This window comes from Meleagris gallopavo, chromosome 6, assembly GCF_905368555.1.
Source record: "Meleagris gallopavo chromosome 6, MGAL_WU_HG_1.1, whole genome shotgun sequence".
Lineage (NCBI taxonomy): Eukaryota > Metazoa > Chordata > Aves > Galliformes > Phasianidae > Meleagris > Meleagris gallopavo.
The window spans coordinates 22,943,464-22,954,901 of NC_139409.1; the positions used below are offsets into that span (position 1 = coordinate 22,943,464).

Below are 11,438 nucleotides of genomic sequence, written 5' to 3' on the forward strand. Positions count from 1 at the left end.
CCTGTTTCAGAGAGTGCCATATATAGGACAACCACAGCTCACATCCCACTAGATGCTTGTAACTACACAACTTCGTTAGCAGTAGCATACGGTTCTGTTTGTTCCCACTGTTTAGTATTATGCACAGTGGAATCATTTCATCACTGTTTGAAACACAGTGTTATCCACAATGCCTTTGTACTTACTATGCTGCCTCAGCGGGCCTGAAGAATGCAGAAGATCCACTGAGTTAAATGCATAGTTATTCGCTATCTTGATATGTGTTGAGTTGCTTCAAGGTACAAAATCTGCGGTTGCTAACAGCATTTTACTGAACTTCCTCTAATTTGTAATCAACATATGCATATAAAAGGGAAGTGTGGCAGATCTTATTTTGAAAAAAAACCATAACCTTAATGAACAATTTCAAAGTGAGATGCGCTCCCAACATGAAGATATTATATACCTTTGTTACATGTAATGCAGGAAAAGTACATCCGTCCCTCCAAAACCTCAGAGAAAGGCAGAAAGGTAACAGGCAGAGTAAGCCCTCCCTAGTGGACTCTGTGGGGCACAAAGCCTGGGTGAACATAATTACCATGACAGGAAGACCAGTACTGGAGCATGTGCATGCTGCCCTAACAGACAGAACTTTTTCCCAGTCATGAATTCAGGTTAGCTCAAAAATTAGAACTCATATCTTGCTCCAGAACTACCACCAAATTAAAGTGTGAATCACCTACTCCAGAGAATAAATTCTTAAGAAACAACAGCATTACAAACATTTCCTTGTGCTAGCCCTTCAATCCTTTTCCCTGAGGTTGGTTTCCAAAAACTTCCAGGCTATAGCTCACTTAACTCACTCCGTAGAAGAGTACTGAAGCAGACGAGAGAATGAGGTGAAAGAACTAAAATTATATTTGTTTAGTACACTATCCTCCTTTTGACACTTCTGCGAACTTTGTGAGAACCTGTGGAGAAGGATCACATTAGCAAAATATCACAGCACGCTGAGTTTTCAACAGCTATTGATCTGTGCCTCATCATTCAGCACTTAGGTTCCTGTTTTGAAAACATCCTGCTTCTTAAGGCCTTTCTCCCTACTCCTAATGAACCTTGCAAAAAGGACGAGAACGTGTCTCAGCTCAGGTTAGGTGTAAGGTGAGGTTTCAAGGGAAAAAGTGGGTTGAGAGCCTTCTGAGCGGGCATAAACAGGTGAAACAGGAGCAATGTAGCTGGCTGCCCATGCTTAAAATGTCTAAATCCTTTTTCCAGAACTAGCCCTTACAACTTAGCCCAGTGAAGTCAACTGCATTTCACGACGATTTGTCCGAGTTCATACTTGTAATCTGTAGCACAGCAAGAATGCAAATCTTTATCTATATACGTCCAACCAAGCCCTCAGTTACATGACTATCTTTCACCATACACTGGTATTACCTCCATTCTGTCCCTGGAAGAACCACAGCCTGAATTCAATCCTAGTGCACATCTTAAGAACAGAATCACTGCAATATATTTCAGCACAGAATACTTAGATTGATATCTTGTAAGTCTGGCACTCATTTATTTTTGAATGTTGTAAAAATATATCGCTCTACCATTTAGCATGCAATTTTAGTACTAAATATGACAGCAATAATTCTAGGAATGAGAGAGGTATTTACTATAAACAAATCCAAAGAATAATATGACATATCTCCCTCCAGAATCTTTTTTTCAACAGTTATGTGTTGCTGAGAGAGCATACTAAGGAGCTATGAAATGCGTACCATTTAAAGAGATGGAAATGACAGAAATGACATCTCTGGGAAGTCAGAATCCTAGGCCAGGATGCCAATAGCCTGACACTGGGCATACTGCCATTACTCAGGTACAACTAAAACATCAGCATGCTATTAACAGTGTTTCAGCTGAGACCAGGACACTCTCAACTCACATGTTCGTGTCATAGAAAAACAAGATTGGGAAAGACATCTAAGATCATCCAGTCCAGCCTGCAATTAGTGGCTGTAAACCTCAGGTTTCATGCTCAGTATGAATGTTCTTTTTGAAGCTAGCATCTACTCATGCATCACTAACTCAAATTGTCTATGCCAAAGCAAAAACCAGTTTGGCAAAATGGACTGGTCTTCACAGTGTGACAATGGCTACGAGTACAGATATAACCCCTTGTTGACAAACACTGTAATCAGTACACTTAATGTACAAGCAGATCTTGTTAGTCATTTGCATGTCACAGCAGCCAAACTGCTCTCAAAGACAAAAGAGGAGTCCAGCTCTTCTCATTGCCCTGAAGATTTACAGTTCAGTGGCTGCACACAAAAACCCACATGCAGACATCCCTCACCCCAGGGTTAAGTCTTTTTAAATCAGTGTAACTTGCATTAAAATATGGATCAGGAATATGGATTCTGGTACCACAAATCCAGTTATTGTACATTCTGACCAATAACCTCATTCAGGAGAATCTTATCCCAAAGAAGATATAAATGCCTATTTAAATAGAAACGCGCTAAAGCCTCATTGCAATTAACAAAGCCAGAAATAATTTCAGAGGTACAGATTTAGGTCTGCATTTTTGTGCTTTTCTAAATTGAAACCAACGAGAGACAAATTTAATAGGATCATTGGCCATGAATTGGGCTATTACTCCACGTTTTTGTACTCAGCATTGTTTACCATGTTCTTCATGTTCTTATCTCATTACATTTATCCTAGAGATCTTCCCTTGAACATGCAGTGTGAGGGTGATAAGCATCAATTAATAGATAAGTAGAGGAAATGACAGATGGCTTAATTTTGAAATAGGAAATATTTAACATTCACACACAGCAGTACTGAGGCTCTGTTCAGCTCTCTCTCTTCACTATTATTCCTTTCTGCAAGCATGATAAGTCTCCAAGTTAAATAAATACACCCGCTTAATTGTGAGACATATTATTCCTACTTGTTTAACTTATGCCAACTTTTAAACGAGTGGCAACTCATGATTCTAATCATGAATCAAACTTCCATATTCTCTCATAGACACCTGAATCTCTGGCAGAGCTCTGCAATTCAAGGCAGGATTTCACAGAATCACAGAATCGAAGAGGTTGGAAAAGACCTCCAGAGATCATCGAGTCCAGCACCCCTGCCAAAGCAGGTTCCCTACACCAGGTCGCACAAGTAGGTGTCCAGGCAGGTCTTGAATATCTCCAGAGAAGGAAACTCCACAACCTCCCTGGGCAGCCTGTTCCAATGCTCCGTCACCCTCACCGTGAAGAAGTTCTTGCACACATTTGTGCGGAACTTCCTATGCTGCAGTTTCTGGCCGTTTCCCCTTGTCCTATCTCCACACACTGCTGAAAAGAGTCTGACCTTGCCACTCTGCCCCCACACCTTAGATATTTATGGACCTGGATCAGGTCCCCTCTCAGTCTTCTTTTCTAAGGCTAAACAGACCCAGTTCACTCAGCCTTTCTTCATAGCGGAGATGCTCCAGGCCCTTCACCACCTTTGTGGCCCTCCACTGGACTCTTTCCAAGAGATCCCTGTCCTTTTTTTGTACTGGGGAGCCCAGAACTGGACACACTATTCCAGATGAGGCCTTACCAGGGCAGAGTAGACGGGGAGGATCACCTCCCTCGACCTGCTGGCTAAACTCTTTTTAATGCACCCCAAAATGCCATTGGCCTTATTGGCCACAGGGGCACACTGCTGGCTCATGGCCAACCTGTCGTCCACCCAGGTCCCTCTCTGCTCTCTGCAGAGCTCCTCTCCAGCAGGTCATCCCCCAACCTGTAAATACCGGTGCATGCAATTATTCCTCCCTAGATGTAAGACTCTACACTTGCTTTTGTTGAACCTCATCCGGTTTCTTACTGCCCAGCTCTCCAGCCTGTCCAGGTCTCGCTGAATGGCAGCACAGCCTTCAGGCGTGTCAGCCAATCCTCCCAACTTCGTATCATCAGCAAACTTGCTGAGGGTGGCCACTATCCCCTCATCAAAGTCATTGATGAAGATGTTGAACAAGACCAGACCCAGCACAGACCCCTGGGGGACACCACTGGTTACAGGTCTCCAACCAGACTCTGCACCGCCAATGACAATCCTCTGTGCTCTGTCAGTCAGCCAGTTCTCAACCCACCTCACCGTCAACTCATCTATCTCACACTTCCTCAGCTTTGTTATAAGGATGTCGTGGGAGACAGTATCAAATGCCTTCTCTGGGTTAAACTGTAACTCAAGATCAGTTAATATTGAGAAGCAACAGCAAACACATTTTCAAAATACTGTTTTTATATTGATTTTTAATCACTTCATTAGAAGAATACAGACAACCATTTTGCTCCCACGGTTTCATGTCACTGGGAATCCTTATTTGTCAGACAGATGTGCTTTGTGCACCAAAGCAACAGTTAGCCTGTGAAGATGCTCAGTGAAGATTTGGGAATGCAGATGTGCATGGGTGGAGCACAGTTCTCAACATGCCTCTCTCTAGTCATTAGGAACAGTTCACAATGTCTTCCACAAAGCATTTGTGGAAAACAGCTAAATGACCCCAGATAAAAAGAATTATGTGCAAAACTTAGCATATGACCATTCACTTAATATCAAAAAAGTACTCAAAGTGAGAGTGTTGTTTGCTTTCACACATACATAATGGCATCTGATGGGCACTTCACTTTTCCATGTGTGAAGTCTCTAAATAAAGATTTGCATTTTCAAATTGTGATAAATATATATTAAACAAACAAACAAACAAACAAACAAACAAAAAAAAACCCTCTAGGCACAATATTTAAGGGTAGATCTCAATCCAGGTTCTTTATATTCCCACATTATGTAGAGGTAAGATTTGGAATTCATTTTGTAGTGCATTTAATTTCAACAGCAGCAGCTAGTACTACTCCTTACAAAAAAAGAAGGCCAGTAGTTTTCAAATAGAGTCTTTCTGGTCTTCCACACGCTATTTCACCCTTGATAGAGAGCTGGTTACTGAAAAGAACAGTGAGCTAAGAACTGTCTTCTGTAAATGCCACATCCCATAAGGCAGGTTTCAATTTTTGTTTTCATATTGCTTTTCAAAATTTATTTCTATTCACAAATGGTGAATTTGTGCACAGAGGCCTAACTTGATAGACTTGCATTTGCAGATAAACATTTACACCCGAAGGAATAATAATATTATGGAAGTGATAAACACAATTTCAGGTCACTTCAGCTTGGATGCTCTTTTGAGCATTTCTTTTTACAAGTGCTAAAGCTGAGGAAGATGTCTTCCTTTTTGCTTCTCCACTTGGGAGATGGGATGAAAATGAAGGACATGAATTTGATATCCTCTACTTACTGTCACCTTGCACATAAGAATGGTGAATAAATTCTTAAGGAAAATTGTCAGTTTCATCATGTAGAGTTCTAGGAAAAGCACAGATGAGTACCTCTGTGCCAACTATTCCCAGCTCTTTTCAGCCAACCTACCCCCCTTGTCTGCATTATGGTCACCCTATGCATGACACCTGCATGGCAGCTCTGGGAGTAGTAGTCTGTGACTGCTCATATAGTCCAACAGAATGGCAAACCTGCTCCAGATGCTCACTTTTTACACATTCTGTTATTACACATTCTGTTATTTTTTTTTAATTGATTAAATGGATTATTCTTATACATTTTATTGCTTCCAAAATAAAATCATCATTTTAGTATTGTTCTGAGAGAATGCTGGAGATGCTGGGACCTTGTAATTATTCACTAGGTAATCCAAAGCGCATCCTGAACATTCTCTCTGTTTTCACTAGCATAGCATGGAAAAAAAAATTTCATTTTATCCTGGCAACCTGAATCCAGAATGGTGCTCAACAGTGGAGTGGTTGTGAAAACAAAGGAATGCTGCTGAAGGCACTGGCCATAGAAACTGCCAAAACAAAGTATCATGAACCTTTTGTCTTTCTGAAGCTGAGCAATGATTTGAAATTTCCTCTTGAACAATGAGCAGAAAATATCAACTTCTCCTGGGATGAATATTGAGTTTTGTTAACCAAAGACCTTAAGTGGAGAAAAGAAAGTCAACTGTATCTGAAAATAAATTCAATGCAATTGCCTAAAATTCATTAAAAAAATCACTAATTCACCAATTTTTAGTTCAGTGAAATTATTTGCAAAACCAAGTTCACTATGTTGTATAGTCTTAGCTGAAAAAAAAAATAGGCAAATGTATGGATGTTGATCTTTTGTTTTAAAAATATTTTTTTCTTCAACATTTGCTTAAAGGTGTTTAATAAGCCCCATTATTCCACCCCTAGTGGAACTGTCTTGCAAACTGGATCTTCTCCTCTGTACGAGGGAACAAATAACAAAGTGTTTGGAGAAAGATCCACCCTGTGCCCTTTCTGGCTGGCCTGCAGGTGCAGCTCTCCTTCTGTAACAGTTTGCTCCCTGTTGGTGTCTGTATCAGAAGAAAGACAGAACAGACTGGCTCATGAAGGGAGCAGCAGACACAACTCAGCCTTCCTTACAACTGCCTTGTGACAAGCAGAGCATCACTGCCTGGAAGAGATATGCTGGCAGTGGGCTGTGGGGGCAGGTCACAGGGCAAATGGCATGTGAATAGGTAGGCTACCGCTGCTATGGAAAGAAGTGGTCTATACACAGCCTGACACAAAAGAAAACTCTTCCCACATTTCCAGTTGTCACTTTCAGCAAAAGCCTCATCTTTCAGCACACACCATGCAATTTTCTGTAGTTCCATATTTCAGCACCTCTACTGGAGAGACGTCACAACCAAAGACACAGACTACAGCAGCATTTCATCAGGAAGCCTGTCATGAGACAGAGGAGGTAAGAGACCAGGCATGACACAACAAGGATGCAAACACATCCTGATGTACTGCTCCTTTCAGCAGTTTCTGGTAGTCACACAGACCAGTGACTCATTTTAGCCATCCTTGTGCCTTCCATGGAGTCCTACCATCTCCTGGCAGGCACCGTCAGGGATGCAACAGTGAAAATTCCTGAGTCTTTCCGTGCAAAGAATTAAAACTCTGATCAGGGCTTTTCAAAAGTCATTTCTGATCTGGAGTGACTCAGTCTTTGGACAACGAACATAGGCAACTGACTAACAATAACGTATGTAAAGCACACATTGAACTTAAAAAAGAACTTAGATTAAAGCACTGTCCTAAATCCAGCAAACAACTGTCCTAAGTAGTTTTGAGAAATTCCCCCACTGCTGAATCACATTCTATTCTTTTTCTCTTTAATTTCTTGGGGAAATTGAAAGAAGTCCTCTTAGTACTTCCATGACAGTGCATTCAAATTGCTTGTCACCAATGCCACTTTCGTTCTGAAACAAGTTTGCATGCTATTTGTAGTTCCTCTACACATAGCAATTTTAAATCTCTAATCTGTGTTTCTATTCACAGGAAAAAAAAGAACTTATTTCTCAGATAAAAACAAAGCAAGCAAACAAAACACTTTGGCAATATATTTGCTTTTGAAATGTAAATCTGTGAAATGGATAGTAAATTCAAGCTTTTAAGGACAATTTCAGCTGAGTACTTGTTAATTACACAAATAATATTCTTCACAATCTCCATCCAGAGAGAGGTTATATTTCACAAAGGATAATCAGAAAACTTGTTGTGGATTGGCTGATCCAAATGAGTTGTTTTTCACACACCCGCACGAATTTACAGAATGAGAATGATTTACACATTGGGCATGTGTGGCAATTCCCAATTCAGTCTTTCAAGAGAACACATTTCCATGAAGTATTTTGATCTTGATGCGGTAAGATTTTCTTAACAGAAAAGTGCTTTATCAAAAATGATTAAAACAGTCCTACAAAGACGTTTCATCCAACTGTTTCTTAGAATCACAGGAATAATAATATTTTCTTAAACCAAACCAAATCTTTACTATAGGCTTTTTAATCTCTCAAAGAACTTATTAGGGAATTAAATCAGAAATTTCAAAAGCGTAACTTCCTAACAGAAGATGAGGTTTAAAAAGCAGCAGAGAGGATGTTGAAGAAAAAGCAAGCAGAAAACATAAAGAGAATAAACACACAACAGAACAGAAATTGTTCAAGCTGCCATCATAGATTTGCTGTGCTTTTAACAGAAAATAAATGAATTTAGAGTAATCTACGGTTGTAAACAACTTAATTGAAACATCATTTCATAGTTGGCTGACTGTTAGAGAGATACAGCTGAGTATGATAAATGTCTCATTTCTCTTTCTGGGGAGATGGACTTGTGGTTTTTTAAAAAGGGAGAAAAAACATTTTACTTAGAATGGTGGAACTCAGTATTTTTATGCCATCTGTAAAATCCAGCGCAGGATGAAAAAGTTTTTGTTTCTTAGCAGTGAGAACTGTCATAAAAAAAAAATCCCAGGAACGTTAATAGATTAGTTTATTTAGTGAAATACTTTAATACCCATTTTAACGTAAATTACATAAAATCATTGAAATGTCTCATCATAGCTGATTTAACTGGTTTGCAGAGCTAAAGTCTTATGCTAGAAGAACAGTCTGAATTTATCTAGATCAGCCAAGCATTACTGGGATCTATGAGAATTCTGAAAGAACTCAAGAGTACACTTTTTCAGGAATGACAAATGTATTACAGTCAGCAGCATACTTCGAGTCCACAATGAAGTTAATAAAATTCTGTTTTCATTCACATTATATATATATGTTTTGCTCTTTGTTTTACTGTGAAACCATGAGACCTAACAATACTAAGGAATTACCAGAACTGTATGTCGTTTCCACCTCATAGACTGATTCTTCAGCTCCTGTGATATAAACCATTGGTTGCATTATTGTAATATCCAGGAGACTTAGTCGTATACTAAGTGTTTAGCAGTGTTAAAATGTACAAAGAAAAACCTGTCTGTGCAACCGAAGAACTGAAGTGTGTCACAAGAGATACAGTATGGTAGACAGAGACCATGCAGTATGTGGAAGACGATCTCTAGCATAAAAGCCAGTGATCTCAGCAGCCTGGCCTCTGCCAACTTCAATACAAATCAAAGGAGAGGAGAAGTTAGAGAACAGTAAAGCAGATATTAATTTCCTCCAAAGAAGTAGAGGCAGCATAAAGAGTTTCACCCAACATTCTACCATTTGGTGCACTATTCAAATACACTGGGACTATCTAGAAGTAGGAGAGGCACCTGAGAATTGCCATAAGATGGTTAGCACAGTGCAGGCTAGAAAAGCCATAAACACGAAGAAGAAGAAGTGGAGAACCTCAGCAGACTGAATTCCTGAAGGTTTATTGGGCAGGGCTGATGTCCCTAGGGGGATGAAAGATGACCTATTCATAAAAAGACGAAACATGACAACATTTAGGAGGTTATACAAATCAGCCTAACTTCCTAAATTCCTAACTTCCAAAATGATACTAGACTGTGATACTAGACAAACAACTTATAACTACTTAAGAGTAAATACACTGGTAAGGAGCAATCAGTGAGAGGACCTATTCTCATGAATTGCTCTTCTATACAAAAAGCTTGACAGTACAGAGAGATATCCTTACAATAAGATAACATTGTTCACCCCTGAGTAGAAACAAACCCATAAAATACCAGTCCTTAAAGTCTACTAAGAAAAAGGTAAACAGTGGGAGGACTTGTATCCCTATGTGATGGAGAATCCCATCAAAGCACAGCTCTGTATGGACATCTGGCCTAGAGGATTGACGCAGCTCTGGCCTTCCTGATTAGCATCATCATCAGCTCTGTATCACACTGTGCGAGAAGACTGCACGGCTGTGCAAGTCTCCATCAGCATCAGGAGTACAGCCTACATGTGGTGGTGCTGTATTCTGCTTTCTGTCTCATATTGCCATGACAGTGGTAGCAGAGCAGCTTTGTGATGGCTGAATGCACAGCCATGGTACTATCATTTGTTTATCTTTGCTGGTTTGATGAACGACAGATGAATTCAACAGAATGTGAGAGTGTCCCTTAGCAGCAGTAGCAGCTTATAAATGACATTAAAAATCTACCACAATAACAAGTTTCCATCTCTCGAAATCATTAAACTTGAATGCAGTGAACGAGCTCCATTGTTCATTGAGCATTTATGCATGTCATCAGTTTGCTTCTACTTTACAAGACTGTGTCTTAAAAAGTATCTGAAATAAGAACTACAGAAATTCCCAGTGACACAAGTGTGCCACAATATTCAGTGATTTTTTGTTCCTACGGGTGGAAAGAGTCCCATCCTCATGGTGAAACACTTCCATCCCTGAGGAACAGTGAGCAAGAAAATGACTCAAAAGGACTGACAGGGATTAAACTATCACAACTTACACAGCTCTAAAACAAATGGGAAATAACTCTCTGTCTGCAGAGATAGCAAGTAACTATTAAGTTAATCGACTGTGTGGATGCTTCAGAAGCGTACACATTATACACGGATATCTAGGCTAAAATAAACCAAGTGCATAATTCACCATTATTACTGGTTAGTATACAAAAGCAGATTTTATTTAATGTTAAAAAATGCCAGTGATCAGGCATTAAGGAATGTCTAACACTGCAAGAATATAGAGGGAATCAATACAATGTTCTTCATTCTGCAATTAATCTAAAGAATGAAAAATATTATTCCTCCTAACATAAGATACTTAACTGTGGATGTTTTAGAAGGCAGGAGGCAAGCAGGCATAAGGATACACAAGTAAAATGTTGCATAGCAGTTTTTAAGTGTCATGCAGCCACAGCTAGAAGCTTAAAAATCATTAATTGCAGCAACCTTAAACTACCAGTTGTGTCCATAAAGACAGAAGCTGTGACAATGTATTAGCCATGATTTCATCCAACAACACTTAGGAGGGATGGTATAAATGAAACCAATCTGCTGTCCTAATGTTCTGTGTATATTATTTTTACTGACAATGTTTTATGGAACTTCATAGTTACAAAGTGTTTGGCTTTGCAAACACACAAAAGTATTACAAAACAATTTTTGCTTTAGCTTCCGACTTAGCACTTTACATCTTTAATCAATCTTTAGATTTTAGCCATTATTCATACATTTTGTCCCCTAAGTTATCTGAATCTGTAACCTACGTTCTGTAGGTTGATGGGAAGGCACACTGTTGAAAAATTAAACACATAAAAAAGTTTTTTTAAAAATACATTTTCAAAGACGGGTGAACATTTCTCAAATTTCATGGTTTCCAGAGAGCTGTCTGATGGAGGATTCTGTTCTGTGGGACTTGGTCTGAACCCTTCCCTAATAATTTATTTCCCAGTAAACACTGTCATATACACAGCATCTTGTCACCTTTTCTGTCATCAACAAGGACAAACAACTTAGAGATACATCTGTCACTTGCTGAGACCTATAAATGCATTTTCATGCTCAAGTCCACAGAGATGCACTGACAGGAGAAAACACAGAAACAGTTAAGGAAAGTGAACTATGAGCTGATTTCTGCCAATTGGGTCCTCAA

General features: G+C 39.4%; 1 protein-coding gene across 2 annotated transcripts in view; it reads right to left on the reverse strand.

Annotated features, from left to right (window-relative positions):
- Positions 1 to 11,438, reverse strand: part of CALCR (calcitonin receptor) — a 141,504-nt gene that overhangs the window by 93,494 nt on the left and 36,572 nt on the right. The gene's annotated exons all lie outside the window — the stretch shown is intronic.